We start from the raw sequence: 16,701 nt of genomic DNA on the forward strand, positions 1-16,701 counted from the left end.
ATATATATATATATATATATATATATATATATATATATATATATATATATATATATTAATTTATTTATTTTCCATTTAGTGTCTTCTAACAAATCTTGCTGACATTTTTTTAAGTGATGACCTGTACATTTCAGTTGACTTATATTATTTTGTCGTATATATTTTTCGCGCCTTTAACATTTCGTGTCAGGGTCATTTTGACATTTGTTTCTTTATTTTATATTTAATTCTATAACCATTTTATTTTTTCTCCTCTTTTTCTGCGCTAATCTTTCTTATTTATAGTTATGCCTCAGCAGTAGAGTGAAAAGCATATTTTATTTTTCTTTTATTATTATTGGAATTTTTTCCTTTTTTTCCTTGTACACATTTTGTTAATTATTCCATGGATTTCTGCCTTTGGATTATGTTGGACGATCTTCCAATTACGGGATTTCCTTGGATTTTACTTGTGCAAATGGAAATTCAATTAACTTTCTTGATGTTATATATTTGGATTTTACCGTCACTGGATCCTTTATCTTCCACCAGACTATCCATTCACGTGTAATCACCTTTTTCTTCACCATATTCCCTCTGCTTCACTTTTTTTGTTCTCAAGTAAGATCTTTGGCTTACTTGTTGTTTCATCAAATACTTCTGCATGCAAAATCCGATCCCGCATTTTGCTAATTCCTACCCTCTGATGAGAAGGAAAGTATTTCTTCGAAACTCCGCGGATTAAGGACTATCCACTTATCTAGTGTTTCCTTTTCAGATTAAATATGTTTTTAACTCATTTCAAAGTGTTTTTGAACATATTTTATTAACTGTTTGCTCGTATCATAAGCTCTATCCCCTATTTGGTTTTATCGAGCTTTTACATCTGGCTGAGATTACTTTATAAATATTTATTCTTTAATATTTATAATATACTTTAATTTTACCATCTTGGATCATTTTGGTAAATTTAATTGTAATTTTTATTTCATTTTATATATATATATATATATATATATATATATATATATATATATAGAGAGAGAGAGAGAGAGAGAGAGAGAGAGAGTGGGAGAGAGAGAGGGAGAGACAGGGAGAACTAATGCGCATTAATGATAATTGTGTGGTACGTGTGAAAGAAAGCAACGCGCTTTATGCAGCAGCCGTTTCTTATCATAAAAGTCAAACAGTCGTGCGTTTCCCATCAATGATGGCACGTGAGTGCATCCTGAAAAGAAAAAAAAAAAGAAAAATTGAATAGACCGGCGCACCAATCTGACACGAAAGGACATTTTAAATAAATCACGAGGAACGTAGCAGCATTTTATCTTGATTTATCACCTCGACCAACTCCCCCTGTTCTTCGCTTCGGTAAACATTGTCATTCATTAATTATTAGACATTTGAGTAACGAGCGTTTAAATATATCTCCATCGTGGAGGGGGGCGGGCCTACGAAACGAGGCAAGACTTATGCGAAGCTTTTGAAAAACAATGCTTAATTCTTAGCGATTGTCCAGACTGTGTTATTAATTGTCTTTTGCGGTATGATATACGTGATACCCAGTGCAGAATCGATTCGTGTCAGAGTCGCTGGGAGAGAGCGCTATACACGAATTTTTTCTAAGTTAAACAGTCATATGATACTAGTTAAATTACTCGATAATAGTTCAATAAAGCAAAGTTTTGTGTATGCTTTTTGACTGGATGGTTTATCACGGTCTACATGGTAATAGGGAATAAGTGTCTACTAGTATCAGATGGCCAGTTAGACAACACCGTGATAATTAGTAATGATTGAAATTGGGTGCTGTTTGATTATTAAAGAAGATTTCTAAACAAAAATTTGTTTAAATTAAACATGAAGATGCCTATTTTATAGACAGCTGGAAAGCACTACCTTGGGACTGCTTGTTGTTTTTGATTTAGTGTTAGGCAAATATAAAAATATCGAAAAATGTTGTGTTGGTTTAGCTAGACGAGTAGTTTAACCAAATGTCATACTCGGAAGAATCTCAGTCAAACACCTGCCATGAAAATAACAGTAGATATAGACTGTTAGGAAGTAGATCGAAAATAGGAAAGAAAGATGGTAAATTATATTTTAGACATATTTTACCGGAACTGAGGGTCAGCTGATCGGATATGCGTGTGAGTCACGTGATCAGGTTAGCTGGAGTCAGTGACTTTGGGTTTTTGACGTAGAAGACAGCGGACACTTTCACTTGGGAGGGGGGACGCTGACGTGCGGGAAAATAAGACCTAGAAGTAAACCACGCAGGCCAGAGATTCACTTTCCATCCTTCTGCGATCAACATCTGGAAAGTGAATAAAAACTATAAAACCAATTCATCGTCTTGGAGTGAATGAATCCTCGTCCAAAAAAGGCTCCAGTATCCCCTCCAAGACACGAGAGGAATTCCAGGTGGAAGGTCATCGACGCATGGAGAAAGTATGCCCACAATACATGTACCACACACACACACACGCGTGCAACGGCATATGAATAATTAAATATGAATATACAACAAATAGACGGAACATTTAGACGATCACACACAATGTCCCCCTTATGTTGTTAAACAATACAACAAGCCCTACAATATGTATTATGTGGGAAAGACGTAATAAGGAAAAGAAAAGGGATTTCGGTCTGGGAATTGTGCTCTGCAAAAATTTTATATTTTAATTTGGAAACCCAAATTATGAAACAGGTATTGCATCTATCGGTGGAGGGGTTTCTCCTTTATCCATTTTTATGAGAGTTAAAAATACCACAAAATGATTACCCACTTTCATAGCTTGTGTTCATATGCATCAGGCAATCCTCCCACTGTAAAATAGCACGTGAATATTTATTTTTCATTCGGACGAATTTGGAAGCCTTGCTTTTTTGAAATTACTTTTCATTTAGGTCTCATATGCCCCACCCAATCGGTAGATAGTTCTGGCTTTTTACGTCAGCCGTTATTTTGAGTGAGTAGTACGTAGAAATTCTCAGTCATCTTATATAATTCGTCATCGTTTATTTGTCAATCTATTAAGCATTTAACCTTCATGTAATGTGTCTGGGTATATCCCTGCTTTTCAATCTACAAAATGTGTTTGTTGGTTAAGCCATAATTATCGACTGGGTGAGTCAAATACAAGATACATTTAAAAGTACGCTGAAGCCTTTACGCTAAGGATATACCAGCTTATACTACGAACCTTCGCTGAGTAAGGTGTCTGACAAGACTATTGCTCAAAACAATAGCAAAGACCACTCATCTAATTCTAACGAAAATATGTTTTTCAAAGGACGTATTACTCATTCTCAAATTCCTGTTAGTTTTGACAACTGCTAACTAAATTACAAAAAATCGCTAATATATCCTGACTTCTATTGATTGACTACTGCTGCTCTGATTAAACACGAAGTTCTTTAAGACATCTTCAATTCTATGGGGTATTTATTTTTCATTTTGTCGGGTTACAATTTTTTTTTCAAATTTAATTTTAGTAGAATTTAATCAGATTTTAAAGATAATCATGCACCACTTATTTATAATTTTGTGACAGCTATGGTTTAGCATGATTATTCATAAAATAATTTAAAAAAAAACAGTATTTAAAATTGGCAAAAACTATAAATTAATTGGACATTTCCTGAGATTTTTTTTTTAATTAGAGAAAAAATCGCGTGCTAAAACTGTATTTAATTGTGTTGTAAGCCGGATGTATTACAGCGAGTTAAGATTTAGAAGTGTTCATGTACTGATTTGCATTGATTTATTATCGATTTTATTCCAGTGTAATAAAACGTAAACTGAGGATTGTAATAGACACTTTCAGAGGCGGTTTAAAACCATTGTGTTTGAATTAGAATAACATACATTATCATTTAGAAAGAATAAATTCTAACCAGTGCAAAATATACGAAAATAATTTTATGCATAAAAATAAAAAATAAGGAAAAAAGGAAATGAAGATGAGTTTCAGTGGCTTGTTTTTGATGCGTGAATGGGGGATCCGCTTATTACATTAACACATCAGATTTTTTGCAATAGATGTTATATTACATTAAGACGGAGTGGCAAAATGCAACGATCAGATACATTTACTTTAATGAGTGGATAGCTGTTTATATATATATATATATATATATATATATATATATATATATATATATATACAAATATACACACACACACACACACATATATATATATATATATATATATATATATATATATATATATATAGAGAGAGAGAGGGGGGGGGAGGAGAAGGAGATATGTGTTTATTTGTTTTTGTTTAAACGAATTCAATTATTTATACGAAAGTGTAGTTTGGAATCATTTTCCCCGTTGGCCAATTTGGTAATATATATATATATATATATATATATATATATATATATATATATATATATATATATATATATGTATGTATACATATATGTGTATATACATATATATATATGTATATACATATATATATATGTATATATATGTGTGTGTGTATATATGTATATATATATGTTTATAAATGTATCTATGTTTGTGTGTATATATATATATATTTATATATATGTATGTATATGTTTGTATGTATATATACACATACAAACTATACATATATATATATTATATACACACATATATATATGTGTGTGTGTATGTGTGCGTGTGTGTATGTGTGTGTGTGTATGTGTGTGTTAGAAGGTAAAGACAGACAGAGAAACTTTATGCCGCCGCTATTCCATATCAGCTCAAAATTGTTTGCCAGCATTACTTCCACTGTAATTTTTTAAGAATCTTAATCTTTTCTTACACTTTGTCGGCGGTTGGCATGGGTGTTCGCAACTTCCTTTGAAGTACTGACGGGAACTCTCCACCTCCACTTTATTCTTCTGTACTTTATCCTTCTGTACCACGATCCGTGAAACAGTCGTTAACTTCAAGATGGGTCGGTCACTTAAAGATAGGTTGTTCACACATGAAGGCAAACAGAAAATAGGCACCTTAGACAAATTTTACGAAACTATAAACCGCTTTATAACGAAATTCAATATAACACTCAATAGTAGTTAGAGCTGAGCAAACGAGATAATAAAAATGTAATTGTATAACATAAATAAATAAGAAATAATAATAACACCAATCATAACTAATTGCAGTCATATCATTTTCGTTATCTTTTTTTTTTTTTGGTATATCCAGGAACGTTAGAAATGTGTTTAAAATGTTGAATTCTAGTTGTAACAAGCAAACATTATGATAGACATAAATTTCTCGTGATTTCATGATTATTTTAAAAAAAAAAACTATTTGATGCTATAAACTTTGTGCGCCGTACTAAGTATATTTGAGATGAACTTTTGCGAAGTATGCTCATACATTTATATTTTAATGATACACTAAACATCAGTAAAAGATGGCGAAAAGGAGGTAGTCATTTTTCTTTAGTTTCGCATGTGCAAACGCGTGTAATAGGTTATAACTACCGATGCTATTTTCGTAAATATGGATACATTAATTATAACTAATAAATTTACTAAATATTAAATAGAAACTTTCTGGCAGAATATATCTTAATAAATAAAATTTGTTAGTACGAATAAATCGGTTAAGTAACTTAATTTCTAAATTCAAAATGGCGTAATGTAAATATATCATGAGGTATTTACGGCTTCTTTCCCAATTGTTGGATCTTAATCATGTGAAAACGCACTTTATTTCCTTTTGATTGATTGATTGTGGATATAATTTCTAATGTGTTAAGGGCAAAATAGATGCACAACTATAAGATTTTTTTATTTCCTAAACAAACGACAATATCTATAAATTATGAATAATTAGTTTATATTAATTTTTTACTCAATTATGTATATATATATATATATATATATATATATATATGAGAAATGTTACAGAATTAAAAGCTATTATTTAACTTTACATTTGATAAACTACGAAAGCGTAAGACATACAATTAAAAGGAGCTTTTGTGCTCCTAAAGTAATTTTTCCATATATAGTCGTCACTATTCTCCGTGGAATGTTGCCAGAATTCCAATAGAATATATTTGCTTAATGAAAATTGTTTATTTCGTAAAGTTACATACCCACATATTTGTAAGAGAGAGAAAATGTTCACGTTCTAAATGCATATGCATATACGTACATACACACACACACACACACACACACACACACATATATATATATATATATATATATATATATGCATTGTAAGGAGACTACGCGAATCGATCATCAGTTTGATATTTCCGTGGCTCGTCAGGACTTTAAATGAATATTACCATAAGAGAAAGATGTATATCTACACCCACTAACCCACGCACTTATATATATATATATATATATATATATATATATATATATATAGATGTATGTATACATATATATATATATGTATATACATATATATATGTATATACATATATATATGTATATATATGTGTGTGTGTATATGTATATATATATGTTTATAAGTGTATCTATGTTTGTGTGTATATATATATATTTATATATATGTATGTATATGTTTGTATGTATATATACACATACAAACTATACATATATATATATATATATTACATACACATATATATATGTGTGTGTGTATGTGTGCGTGTGTGTATGTGTGTGTGTATGTGTGTGTTAGAAGGTAAAGACAGACAGAGAAACTTTATGCCGCCGCTATTCCATATCAGCTCAAAATTGTTTGCCAGCATTACTTCCACTGTAATTTTTTAAGAATCTTAATCTTTTCTTACACTTCGTCGGCGGTTGGCATGGGTGTTCGCAACTTCCTTTGAAGTACTGACGGGAACTCTCCACCTCCACTTTATTCTTCTGTACTTTATCCTTCTGTACCACGATCCGTGAAACAGTCGTTAACTTCAAGATGGGTCGGTCACTTAAAGATAGGTTGTTCACACATGAAGGCAAACAGAAAATAGGCACCTTAGACAAATTTTACGAAACTATAAACCGCTTTATAACGAAATTCAATATAACACTCAATAGTAGTTAGAGCTGAGCAAACGAGATAATAAAAATGTAATTGTATAACATAAATAAATAAGAAATAATAATAACACCAATCATAACTAATTGCAGTCATATCATTTTCGTTATCTCTTTTTTTTGGGGGGGTATATCCAGGAACGTTAGAAATGTGTTTAAAATGTTGAATTCTAGTTGTAATAAGCAAACATTATGATAGACATAAATTTCTCGTGATTTCATGATTATTTAAAAAAAAAAAAACTATTTAATGCTATAAACTTTGTGCGCCGTACTAAGTATATTTGAGATGAACTTTTGCGAAGTATGCTCATACATTTATATTTTAATGATACACTAAACATCAGTAAAAGATGGCGAAAAGGAGGTAGTCATTTTTCTTTAGTTTCGCATGTGCAAACACGTGTAATAGCTTATAACTACCGATGCTATTTTCGTAAATATGGATACATTAATTATAACTAATAAATTTACTAAATATTAAATAGAAACTTTCTGGCAGAATATATCTTAATAAATAAAATTTGTTAGTACGAATAAATCGGTTAAGTAACTTAATTTCTAAATTCAAAATGGCGTAATGTAAATATATCATGAGGTATTTACGGCTTCTTTCCCAATTGTTGGATCTTAATCATGTGAAAACGCACTTTATTTCCTTTTGATTGATTGATTGTGGATATATTTTCTAATGTGTTAAGGGCAAAATAGATGCACAACTATAAGATATCTCTATAAATTATGAATAATTAGTTTATATTAATTTTTTACCCAATTATGTATATATATATATATATATATATATATATATATATATGAGAAATGTTACAGAATTAAAAGCTATTTTTTGACTTTACATTTGATAAACTACGAAAGCGTAAGACATACAATTAAAAGGAGCTTTTGTGCTCCTAAAGTAATTTTTCCATATATAGTCGTCACTATTCTCCGTGGAATGTTGCCAGAATTCCAATAGAATATATTTGCTTAATGAAAATTGTTTATTTCGTAAAGTTACATACCCACATATTTGTAAGAGAGAGAAAATGTTCACGTTCTAAATGCATATGCATATACGTACATACACACACACACACACACACACACACACACATATATATATATATATATATATATATATATGCATTGTAAGGAGACTACGCGAATCGATCATCAGTTTGATATTTCCGTGGCTCGTCAGGACTTTAAATGAATATTACCATAAGAGAAAGATATATATTTACACCCACTAACCAACGCACTTATATATATATATATATATATATATATATATATATATATATATATATATAATATTATATTACATTATATTATATATATATATTAATATATATTATAGTTTATATATATTATGTATATATACGCATATATATATATATATATATATATATATATATAATATACATACAGTTCCCCCCAAAAAAGTTTACAATACACATTTGAAACTGTTTGTTTTTGTATTTCTAGCCTCAAAATAATAATGACATTTTTTTAACATAGAAAATGTATTGAACCTCATATAGGAACTGTGAGAAAAAAAAAAAATAATAATATAACACAACGTGAAAATAAAACTCAATAATAAGCAATGCAAAATTATATAACACAGTTTTCTCTTCGCATTGTGTTGAATAATTATTTTGTTTCTATCTTAATTTTAATACATTTTCCATGTTTATAAAATGTTCCATTACCATTTGGAAGCTAGAAATAAAAAAAATCCTGACAGTTTCAAATGTGTATTGTAAACTTTTGCCGGGCACTGTATATATATATATATATATATATATATATATATATATATATATGTGTGTGTGTGTGTGTGTGTGTGTCGACGAGCCATATCCTTCGATTTTATTAGGTTGAATTTAAATGAAGGTTTATTTGTTAACATTACAAATTCAAACAAATTGGTAAAAAGAAAAGTTGCATTATGTATCCTATGTGATACACTCGTTGACTCTCAGGAGATAATTAAACCCCCCGTAAGCATAGCTACGGATAGCTACGGATTGTAGAACGAGGATTGCACGAGCTTCAACTACACCTTATATTACTCGGCACTGCTTTAGTCCATTAACAAGATGAAGTGTTGAACGATTGGAAACAATGCCGAGATAAGCGTTGAACGCATAAACCACCAGAACTCCTCAAATATTCACCCATTTTTGTACTTACCAGGCTTAACGTTGCTTACCTTCAATGATCTTACTCGGTGTGTAAATGTGAATTACGCCACACATGCATCATCATGATAGCGAAGATAAGAGGTTCTATTATGAGATTACGCTGGTGGTATTATTGTCCGACAGTTTTAGTATACGATGAAATGGCTCTTTGCCATATAATGCCCAGCCTAGTTCAATGTCCTATATTGGATTGTATCGTTGTAACTTTCTCAGGGCCACTGCAGGCATCTTCATTTCATTTGCCAATCTGACCATGTTCAGTTATAGTTAAATAAATCATGATTAAATCAACTGAATGCAACAGCGTTGTCGACACCAGTAGGCTTCAACATCTAATGACATAGAAACACGCACAATTTGTTTCCCCAAGGTGGACAGTGCATTAATCAAAATTTTGTAGGTATTACTTGAAACGACACCATGCGTTCTTTCTAGCAATAAATATTTAGTGTTAATTTTTATGCTAAAAAAAACGAACATAGTGTGTGTTCGTTTATAATGTATGTGTTTTATTTGTTCAACGTTTTCTATTTTAATAATTATTAGGTATATAACAACAGCATATTCTTTTCATTGTTTTGAGTCTCGACTATATATCTGACACAGTTAATCAACAGAATACCACATTACTATATATATAAAAGCATGTAAGATACCAATCCATTCACACTCGAGGGTCAAAGCAATTGAAATAATATGCTGCTGTTCTCGTCCTAATAATTATATTTTCAGTTCATTTTACATAGTTTTTCTGTGTGATCTCATTTATATATGTTGTGTAATTTGCATATGGTAAATGATATTAAATTTAGAAAACTGTATGAACAAATGTTTGTTTTTTTCGCATATAACATACCTTCTAGTATTCTGAGTTGTACATATTTGACATAGGCTTTAGAGAAGTAGTAAAAACTATGTAAATATTGATTTTTGTAGAAGTGCGATTACCTAACTTATGAGATGATCACTTCTTCTATTTTTAAGAATTACGATTGGAAAAGTTATCGTATTAGGAAGAACTATTTTCAGAAGGAGATTGACGAAAAAAATACATCCCTCCGTGACAAGAAATGTATTTTCTGTTTCAAATAATGCCGATATACCAGCCATTAGGTGATGTTTGACTGACTTTGAATATCAAAGAAAAGCCCGTCACACACACACACACACACACACTCATACACACACACACACACACACACACATATATATATATATATATATATATATATATATATATATATATATACTCGGGTTTTTTATTCAAAAGCAATGGACTAGTGAATTCAACAAGGCTGTTAGATAGTGCTCAATAAAAAGAGCTGATAATACTTGTTTATTGTTATATAAACATGCTCATATCCCGCTGCTACAAACAGCCACTTGTTTCAATCAAACAACAGATATCATCAGGCAGCGACTTGACTATTCAAATGTTCAATGAATAGCCTGATTAGTTTGATTGAAACGAGTGGCTGTTTTTAGCAGCGGGATGTGAGAATGTTTATATAACAATAAACAAGTATATATATATATATATATATATATATATATATATATATATATATATATATTAGTGTTTGTGTGTGAGAGAGAGATAGAGAGAGAGGGAGGGTTCTTATTAATCAATAATTTGTTTTTATGGGCTGCCCATTGAATTCTATACGAGATTCATAGAGATTCATAGATTCCATTAAAGTTTACTCCTTCACTTTATAAACCTTGAAAAAGTAAAGAAATTTAAAACATGATTTTCTTCTCCCCAATTTAAATGTTATACTGTTTTTTTTGTAGTCTCTTAGTCTTATTGAATGACAGAACAAGACGTCATCTAGTCTGATGTAGTATTCAGTATAGTGCTGTTACTTGAAGTAGCATCATCGTTTAGAGAAGGTGCATCATTCCCTGTTGGTAAGCAATAGCTACGGGATTTCATTGTTTTGCGGCGAATACCATGTTATTTTGAATATTTAGTCAGGTTTTGTTTTCAGGGAAAATTATGCTCCTGTCAGGTTATCCACACATCCCTGTAAGGAGGAACCTTTGACACTCAAAGGTAGTGTATAATAGGCATCCAGTTTTTCTTCTGTGGGCATTCAGTATGTGTTTGTTTGTTTATTAAAGAAGTATCCCGAGCGCCTCAGAAAGAAGGTAAAAGTTATTATCAGTTGGACAATCATATCACCATCGTAAGATGATTATAAATCATTATGGTCTTCACTATCATTCTCGTCACATTTTCTTTAATATTTAATTCTTCATTAATGATTATTTCGGGAGAAGTACTTTCTTCATTCCCCTAGTTGTATTACCCCTTTTCATTCGTAATCGCCACTAAGAACAAAAAGACAATAAAAATGAAATAAATATTAATAAATAGAAAAGAAAAATCAATATTTATTTGTTATACAAAATAGGAGAAATAAATAATAATACTGAAAATTATTTTTGTTTTCTTGTCTTTCGAACTTGTCCAACTAAAACACCTTCTTCATCTTTTGCTGCTTCTCCTAATATTTCTAATGCTTATTCTACAAAATTTGCTTAACTTTTCATTCTTTTCTGTCTGTTATTATTATATTATTAGCATTGGTGCCCTGCGTTGTCCGGGTGTTTTGAGATGTATATTTAGAAAAAAAAAATGGCAGTAGGAAGGCAGGCTAGAACCCATACCGCATAAAAGGAAAACCCTGACATTTTCCTGTTACGACCACCGCAAAACCGGAAGTGACGTAGGTTTTAATTAAGGCTAGACAATCGAAAGGAGAGGATGACTTTCGAAAATATCCGCGAGAAGCAAGCCTCCGTTAGAAAAGTGGCGAGTTTAAGGTGAAGATATTAATTTTTTTAGCCAATGCTTCGATATTTGTCGTCTGAAAGGTCGAACTTCAAAATGATAATGAGTTTGTAAAAATCCGTCGCCTGTATCGAAAGTTTTATGCATACATGCAAACATACATTTATACATAAATTCATACATTGATATCTAATATTTTCAACCCAAACCCATTAATAAGCTCGCCCTATATCTGAATATCCTTTATGTAAAATTTCAAATGTTTAGACCAGAAATTGTCTGAGTAATTTGGTAGAGACCGTAGCAAACAAACTTTGACCCCTATTATGACCCCTTAACATTTATTGTGTTGGGCTCAAATTAAGTTATTAAGTAAGATCCATGTACAAGTCACTTATATCTAAAATGTTCAAATGTTTAGACCAAAAAATGACGGAGAAGTTTGGTAGAGCTCTCAAAGGTCAAATCTTTGAATTTTGACCGGTCAACAGCCAAATTCCTGGAAGAAAATGGATTGTTTTTCTCAAATCTCAGTACCCTGTATATCAAATTTCGAGTATGTAGACTAAAAATTAACAGAGTTATTGCGAAGGAAAATATACAAGACACACAGAGAAAGGACGTGAAAAAAAAGTGATGTTTTTGCTGTTGTTTTGCAGCCAAACCGGAAGTGACGTAGGTTTAATTAAGGCTAGGCAACTACAAAGATGGGATGACTTTCGAAAACATCGGCGAAAAAAAGCGACCTCTCCGTGTAGAAAAGTGCCCAGTTAAGGGTGAAGATCTTAATGTTTTTAGACAATGTTTCGATATGTGTCGCCTGAAAGGCCGATTTTCAGAACGAGATAGACTTTGTGAAAATCCGTCCCCTCTGTCGAAAATGTCAGACAGACATGGAAACATACATACATACATTTATATATTGGTAACTAAACATTTTCGACCCTAACCGATTAAAATCCTTGCCCTATCTCTAAATACCCTCCATGTGAAATTTCACATGTTTAGATCAGAAATTGTCTGAGTAATTTGGTAGAGACAGCAGAGGTCAATTTTTAAAAAAAGTTGACCCCTATTATGACCCCTTAAAATTTAATGTTTTGGACTCTAGTATAGTTATTAAGTTAGATTCATGTCCAAGAAACATTCATATCTAAATTTTCAAATGTTTTGACCCAAAATTGTCGGAGGAGTTTGGTAGAATTCTCAAAAGTCAAATAGTTGAACTTTGACTCCTTAACAGCCAACTTTCTGGCCGAAAACTGATCACATAGATGTTCCCAAATCTCAGTACTCTGTATATCAAATTTCGAGTCTGTAGACTGAAAATTGACAGAGTTATTGCGGTGGAAAATGTACACAAACACACAGACACACAGACAGACACACATATTTTTTAATTCTCTTATTCACTTTTTTCAGGGATTTCTTAGCTCGCACGTTAACAATTCTCATCCATTGTCGCCTTCTTTTTCTCCATATTCATATTATTTACTTTTATAAATCTATTGCCATTCTTCTTGTTGTTCTTTTACGCCTTTACCATTCTTTGTTATCCTCCGTTCACTTCGCCAATGTCGTATTCTATCACAAGCAAAACTGGATTCTATTTGGTGATAAATTCATAAATAATAACCAAAAAATCATCAACAAAAATAGAGACCCACACTATGAGCAAACCACAACTTGCACATTTAACGAACCTTATACTAGCATTAAATAGCCATATTCATCTAGAAACACCACGCAGCATTCATATATCTTTCGGCACAATAGAGGAGACGATAACTTTTGCGAGCAGTAGGCAATAAAATAAATCACAAAATAATCTTATAAAACACTTGAGATAAGACAATATATAACCCAAATAAACTGACACTCTAATAGCATGCAATATCAACGGAAAGTCCAACTTATCTTTGTATAAACCACGTTCAATCGGACCAGTGTAGCCCCGGATGCCGTTAGCAATTTATCTTTTAATGCTTATTTATTTGCACATGAATGACACTTGTACAGAATACGGACTGTACTTAAATGATAACGTTATTATTTAAAACTCCATTTTTAACATGTGAAGGGAAGTGAGTTTGTAACTATTGTAGAGTTTACTTAACTATTTAATAAACATAGTATTTTTACAAGGAAGTCAGGAATCATGAAGGTCAAAAGGTCACTCGAGATAAACTGTTTTGGAGTTTAAGGTCGTAGTGACCCAATAGTGTAATGCTCGTTAGTGCTGGGAATTAGGTAAAATTTTATTAGTTTGAACGTGTTTACATTTGACTTGGAAGTGATTACGTTTCACTTATCTGAAAAGCAAATATAGAGTAACACAGTCTATCATTTCTATAAAGTAAACACTATGGATTTTGCGTTTAGATTTAAAAATAGATAGAGCCTGGGTGGATTGTTGATGTTGATTTTAGGTAGACGAGTGGTTGCTGTGAATGTTTTGCATGGTGACGATAAATTAAATATTAGTAAAGCACTTGCCATAAAAATAACGATAGAAGAGAAATAGACTTGCAACGTCTTTTCTGTGAGAAAAAGATTGCAAGGAGGAGAATAAGATGTCGCCTTTCAGATTTCTAAGAGGTGCTCAACTCTGTAAAATAAAGAAAATAGTAATCTGCTGAGCTGCTATCAAGATGTCGGAAGTGATATATTATGCATTTGAGTGAACTTGAAAATTGTGTCTAACGAAGTTCCAGTTACGTTTGGCAATATAATGCGATATTGGTAATATTTGGTAATGTAGTGCTATATATATTCCAAGAGTTTTCCTATTTCTGTTGCAAATTCCAACATTTCCATTTTTTCGATGGAGTGTTTACAATGCTGCCACTAGTCAAATCTGTTGCATAGAAACTGGGCTTCCTCTGTTGAGCTTAAACATGTCACACAAATGAGTATAGCGTAGCTCGACGAATGCACAATGTGCAAGGAGTACTGCTCCCACATCTGTGTTAGTTTTAATTGCTATTTCTATTCTTTTTTTTTTAAGACCAAAAAATGTGTTTATTTTTTGTTTTATTTTTACTTCAGTCGAAGTTTTCAAAAATCAAGGGGCCCACTACCTTGGGTTAACACTTAAAATCTGTGAGATACATTAATATTCGAATGCTCCATTAAAATTCTTCGTCTCTAAAACACTGTGTTACTACAGAAATTAAGAATATAATTGACCTCTCCTCCATTAATCATTTTCATATGCGTTAGGATATCTTTCGTTTTGGTCTCTTTGTCTTACTGGGTTCTAGGACTAGAATTTATTTAATCTGGTGGAGTATCCAGCTTCGTGCAATTACCTGAAGTAACATCACTTGGAGAATATGGTAGAGGATCAGCAATGCCGGAGGAATATTTACTCTTATTGTTTTTTTCTTCAAACCGGTTATCTTTGAAATTGCCTCCCAGGTGTATTTTTTCTTCGACATTACCAATATGCAAAAATTTTAATGTAATGTGAACTAACTTCTCTTGACACAATCCCGTACTTATGATAACGCTATAAACTCAGATAATTATTAAAAGTATCCTCTTATGTCTAAGTGTCAACGGAAGGAAAAATGTGGCTCACCATTAAAGCGCTCGTGCGTGTGTGCTGTATATGAAATCAAGCTGTCGGTGAAAGGGATGTAAGAATCAAGATGGCTGCATCCAGAGCTATTATAACTAAGCGGTCTTGAAAAGTGACGGAAAATCTCGCGGCTCATGTACAAAATATTGCGTCGCGACTGCATCAAATGGAAGTCGCGGGAGGAACGCGGACAAACGGTGACGAGAATGCTTGAAAACGGTTGTACGAAAATGTTGCGTGTTACTGAGTCACTTTGCTGTCTGGCATTTTTTTTTTTACTTTTTATCCATGCTTTTACAGCAATGATCTTGTTTACGGTGAATTAAAGTATATATATATATATATATATATATATATATATATATATATATATATATATATACAATGATTGCAAAATCTTGTCAGACGAGTGCCACTCTCTTAGACACTTAAATCCATGAGCCCAAATATGACTTCCATCGCCACAGGACCATTTTAATAGACAAATGCCTGAGGGAGTATCTGTATACAGATGATGCTACAGTCTTAGCTAAGACTCTCTCTCTCTCTCTCTCTCTCTCTCTCTCTTTCGGTTAAAAAATGTTGAGATCCAGCAACAAGCAATAGCAAGATAGCCATCAACAAGTTAAACTGCCGACCAGCTTAATGAGGGTACTGATCTCCCGCTTTATGTTTTTTTTTAATCAGAGAGTTGCTTCTCCTAGAAAGGTTGCCTTCACCACGGGTTACGGGAGTCCTCTCCACTCCAGCACACACATACATACACACAAACACACACGGTGCTAGTTGGCCATTGACCGCGAAAAAGGGTCCATTCACCCTTTGGAAGGTCTTGTTTTTAATCCTTCATGGAGCCTAGCAACCCTCCTTACCAAACAAGTCTGGTGGGGGAAACATTTTAGTCGCCGGTGACCAGACAATGAGGCAGGTAGTACTGGGTTACATAGTACCAGTGGCATATAACATGACCTTATATATATATATATATATATATATATATATATATATATATATATATATATATATATATATTAGCCTGGATACCCGGCGTTGTCCGGGTGTTTGGATGTATGTGTTGAGCAAAAAAAAATGTGGTA

At 32.0% G+C, this 16,701-nt stretch overlaps 1 protein-coding gene across 2 annotated transcripts in view; it reads left to right on the forward strand.

Annotated features, from left to right (window-relative positions):
- Nucleotides 1–16,701, forward strand: part of LOC145297585 (uncharacterized) — a 1,245,286-nt gene that overhangs the window by 138,068 nt on the left and 1,090,517 nt on the right. The window lies entirely within an intron of this gene.

Source organism: Euprymna scolopes, chromosome 18, assembly GCF_053919585.1.
Source record: "Euprymna scolopes isolate OS-2025 chromosome 18, ASM5391958v1, whole genome shotgun sequence".
Lineage (NCBI taxonomy): Eukaryota > Metazoa > Mollusca > Cephalopoda > Sepiida > Sepiolidae > Euprymna > Euprymna scolopes.